Below are 5,199 nucleotides of genomic sequence, written 5' to 3'. Positions count from 1 at the left end.
AAGATAATTGAATAATCTTCAAGATAACGTCAATTTAAAGAAGCAGAAGAAAAAACTGCAAAATAAATGTAATTAAGAAAAACTATGGATCTTAGATAAGTAAAAACGTTTGAATAATTTAAAGTATTTATATATTGAATTTACTAGTGTTACTTTGTGGAAATATATTTTGTACAAATATGATTTAGGTGTTTGTGGCTTTCGCAAAGGATTAAAGAAATGCAGCATAAATGTTTATCAGAATAATAATGAGAGACGAGACAAAAATGACTGATAAGTGTAATTAAAATATTCATGCGTACTTTATTGACATATATGTCATCTGGTATAACTTTTACTGCTACGATGTTCATATTAATTATGATTTTATGATGAGAAACGCATGGGTCAAAGAAGGCAATACTTCTTACAAGGTAAATGTAAACAATTTGCAAATGTATTATACTTTCAATTTCAAATATAAAACTGTGTCTTAACTGTTTAGTTGATTAATTATTTAGATATTACTTTTATCGCTGGAATGATATCTTGCTCATATCTACGATGAGCAGAAATAAGAAGATATGAAGGACTTTCGACTAATCCCATCCATGTAAATTGCTTCCTTTGGCACAGAGTTTATGGTTAGTAATCGCAAGGTATATGTAATTTTTATTACAGTGTTTATTAATTCAAAGTTACTTTTAATTTGCTTAGCTTAATGAGTTTATATATTAAATATGGTCTGCTTTGGTTTTTCAGATATTACTGAGCGACTGAAGTGGAACTTTTATCAAATAACCTATTCAAGGATTATAATAAATATATAGAGTATGGATATATATATAATTATTAATAATCATACGCTGCAAGATTTGTACAGATGACAAGTGTCTTTATAACAGTGATTTTGCAATACTTAATTAGAACAAGTTCAAGCAAAGTTAAATTATACAAGTTAATATTGAAATTTTATCATTTTCACTATTATTAAATATATTTAATAGATATACAATATGCAGGGCGTACCACTTAAAATGCTCCAGAACATAGATACAAAAAGACGCGTACCTCTTCAACTATAAGAGATATTCAATGTTTGCACAGGACTTTTTCGAAACCTTTTGTTATTTGCTTCCAAAAGGGTCATATGAAAAAATTGAATATCTCTTATAATTAACGCAATACACGCTTTTTGTATCTATGCTCTGGGGCATTTAAGTGGTACACCCTGTATGTATTTCAATTTTTTTATATCTTTTTATATATAAAGAGAAAATATAAATTTTGTGTAAGCATAAGTTCTATTATTATAAATTATATATTTTTCAGACAAAATTTTACATTTCTCTTAGTTTTCGAAAGACTACTATGGAATTTAAAAATGTTTGAAAAACGGTTAACAAATATACTTTGCTGTGTGTAACTATGAAAGATTCATAACCCATTATATAAGTTTAGGAACTAAAGTCTTATAATTTATATTATAGGAATGCTTAAAGAATATTATTATTTGAAGACCTCAGCTATTGAAATTATTAACTAAGGCAATTGTACTCTTGTTGATTCTTGTGGATATATTATGTATTCTCGTATGCCGCTCTTAATTTACATAGAAATACAACGAAATCCGAATGGATCATATTATTATAAAACCAAGGTATGTTTTGATGATATTTAACATAGATTTTATTCGAATAAAAAGCATTATATTTCAATTAATTTATAATTTTTAATATTTACAGTTCCCGGATCCTTCCCTTTTGTAATATTTTTACTGCTGATCATTCTCCAATCTGAAATAATGAAACATTAAAAATAACGATACACGTAATAAATAATTGAGAGTAAAGACAAGAAATTGTCTAACGAAAAGAAAGCAACGTATAATTAATTAGGGATATAAAAGGTATTGAATGTTACAATGCTAAAAGCATAGTAAAAATCTCTTCTATACTATTTATTAATAATTAATGTTTCAAATTAAGATGATATTTTTTAGGAACAGCTACGAAATTATGTTTTCGAAGAATAATGCATATAGATTTGTATCTCCAACACAAAGAAAATAAGTAGGAAAAGAGAGCTGTGAAAGAAGTTAAAATTTACCTATGATGAAGCCTTTACCACTCACCTTTTTTATTAAGCATCATTTTTTTTACCAGTTTTAAGAAACTATAATTTCTTAATGCAACTTGAACGAGAAATATAGAAATTAATTCCAGTTGGTTTTCATTATTTGTTTCGTTAAGTATTTTTGAATATTGACAAATAATTTCTTTAGCGTTACTCGCTGCATTGTTTCCAAACTTATGAGGAATTTTTTCAATATAATATATCTTTAGAATATATTGAATTTTAGCTGTAAATGCAATTATGTTAGTTATATTCTTTCTTATAGGTATTTATAAATTAAGCTCCTACAACATGAAATTATACTTATTAGTACTTATTATAATGAAATATTTGTCGTTTATTGCTTTCGCAGGCAGTCTCTCTTTTACAATTATTAATAATTCAGTAGGTTAAATTTTGTGCAATTATTTTTTAACGATACATGCATACCCGAGAAACACGCGGTACACTTAACATTTTCACTAAATTTATATATGAAATAATTATAAAACTTTGTAAAGAATAAAACGATATAGGAAGCGTCTTTAACTCTTTTCGTGCCAACGACGATATATAGTAGCTGATGAAAGAGGTTTATGGAAAAATTGTTAAAAGTTTACTTTAATGGGCCGCATTTCTACCTAAGATTTTCTTAGTTCCATCATATGAAATGTCATTTAAGTCCCTCATTTTCATATCAATTATTTTAACAATGAATCATACAGATACTCTAATAAAATTTGCAAATATTTTTTGTATGCAGTGCAGAGGATGCTGATTCTTTGGATTAAAGCATAATAAATATATGTTTCATGCTGTAGGAAAAGATAAGAAAATTTTTATGAGCTGTTGATCACTTTTCAAGCAAAAGTTATGAAAAAATGAAACTATAGAGTTCACCTTAACAAATAACATAACAGTAAAGGACAATATTATTGTAATATAAATTATTTTACGAAATTGATAAAATAATTAGATGGCATACAAAAATCGTGTAAAGGATGTTTTTTCAATAGACTTTTTTTTAATTATATTAAAATTCTTCTTAGAATATATTAAGAAAACTTCAAACGAAGACACGCGTGAATTGTATCGTATGCTCATTTCATTTCTTAGGTTTTTAAGTTTATAGTTCTTTTTATGCTAAAGACAATAAAAAATTACTACAAGCACGGTTAGGTAGGGTCGATTGTGCTCTAAAAAAATGAATTTCACGAAAATGCGAAGTAAGTCTATTTGAAAAAGCACTCCTCATTTATAGATTTGCTTTAATTTATATATAAAATACTTACTAATAAATTTATAAAAATCAGGGTGAGACCCTATTGTGTCCTTAAGATATCGATTGAATCTTTCAATTTTATTATTAGTAGCTGTACGTCTGGAATATATGGTTAAAATGCTACCATCTACAGTATTTATCCAATAGACTTTTATGTATTGAAACAATCGTTTAATTTTTGAATTAATTTCCTCGTTATTAAATGATTCAGCTTTTTTTCTAATTACTTCGAATCCTTTGGGTATTAAAGCTGGCGGTAAAAATGGCAAACAATGAACTTGCGTCAATATAAATCTTAATTTTAAATGTTCCGCAGTAGACAGCTTCTTCATTAGTTGGAAAATCTTTAATTTGTTAACCCTCTTTTGAATAGCCTGAAAAAGGTTAATTTCTAAATTAATACAATTTCTATTAAGGTGTTACAATATAGGAATTATTACTTCTATTTCATTAATAAAATTTATTGAAAAATATATTAAAGTTAAGTAAAAGTCTAAAATATGTTGGTATGTTACGAAGTAACAAGGCAAGGCGTATAAAGACTAATAGTTCATAGAGAAAATATAATTCATATTTTTAGAAGTGTGAAGCAATTAGCTGATTTAATTAGACCGGTAAACTGTTTTTGTTCAGAAGTTGCAATTCGATGATTCTTATTTACTTTATGATGCTGCATCTAAATCCAATAGCACATATTATCACTCTATTAGGTGATAATTTTAAGATATTTAATTTTGAATAGTAAATAAATTACCCTTTTAAGGAGTTTTAAACTCATATATCTCAGTAACAACATTTTTAAACAATTTTTTGAAAACTACATTATATATATAATGCTATTCTTCCCCTTCAAAAAGCATTGTCGATTTTTATTGCGTCTCTGGTTCGTTGCGTTAATCAAGTTTTGAGGTTCGATTGTTTAGTGCATCTCTACAGAACGTTCACTTGAAAAGCAACTGTCCTTCTGTTTCGTCAAAGACACACGATTGTATAACTTCAAGCTAAAGTAACGCATTTAATAAAGAAATTCATAGTAAAACTCGACAATGAATTTTGAAGGGAAATACAAGTAGCATTATATAATGCAGTCCTCAAATGTTACTGAAAGAATTATGTTACTCAGATACCGGCTCGTGAAAAAGTTTGAAATGACGTGTTTCAACTATTTAAACTGAAATATCTTAAAATTATTACCTAATAGAGTAATATTGGTATCGCATTTGAAATCAGCATACCAAATTCCTTTGTATATAAATTAAATATATTCTGTGTGTATTAAACAGTAACTTTCATTTCGTTGACCATTATATTGTATTTATGTCATAAATCTCTGTACCCGGTTAAGGAAAATAATAAAATGTTTACTACATATGAAAAATATTTGTTATATAATACAAGCATTATATAATTATAATTAAGACAATTATTACCTGTGTATAATGAAAATAACAGCCCTGAATTATGCTGCACGGAAAATTTCTTCTGATTGAATTCTGCAATCCTTTTTCGAAGTCTGATACCCATGTATCAGGATTTAATTTAGGGGATATCTTTAATTTTACCATCTTGAAGAAGTCGTTATACGTGGATTCTGCTTTGCCACTCATAAACCCCCATACAATTGGTATAGCCTTTTATTTCGTTAAAAGCAAATATAAATTAATTGCCTTGATTTTAGTACGTAACAAAAATTTTACTAAATTTCTATTATTAAAAATTAGTGAAACGATTACTTATTACTATCAAGACTTTATTATACATTAGAACTTAAGAAAAGAAACTTTCAATTAAAATATTATTCCATAAATTTTATTTCAAATACT

The 5,199-nt window shown here is 26.6% G+C and overlaps 1 long non-coding RNA gene across 7 annotated transcripts; it reads left to right on the top strand.

Moving 5' to 3' along the window:
• Positions 1–293: 293 nt before the first annotated feature.
• Positions 294–4,717, top strand: LOC136774128 (uncharacterized). Of its 7 annotated transcripts, none has more exons than XR_010822736.1 (7): positions 294–413; positions 501–623; positions 742–810; positions 1,312–1,397; positions 1,470–1,639; positions 1,725–1,888; positions 1,982–4,717. It is a non-coding gene; the product is annotated as an uncharacterized lncRNA (long non-coding RNA). The 7 variants fall into 7 exon arrangements; XR_010822734.1 differs by having other exon boundaries at positions 742–936; XR_010822737.1 differs by lacking the exon at positions 1,312–1,397.
• Positions 4,718–5,199: the final 482 nt, after the last annotated feature.

Source organism: Prorops nasuta, unplaced genomic scaffold (assembly GCF_024137725.1).
Source record: "Prorops nasuta isolate Cenicafe-Biocafe unplaced genomic scaffold, Cenicafe_Pnas_1.2 PNAS00006, whole genome shotgun sequence".
Lineage (NCBI taxonomy): Eukaryota > Metazoa > Arthropoda > Insecta > Hymenoptera > Bethylidae > Prorops > Prorops nasuta.
The sequence above is the reverse complement of the archived record's forward strand: the minus strand, read 5'-3'. Positions and strand labels throughout refer to the sequence as shown.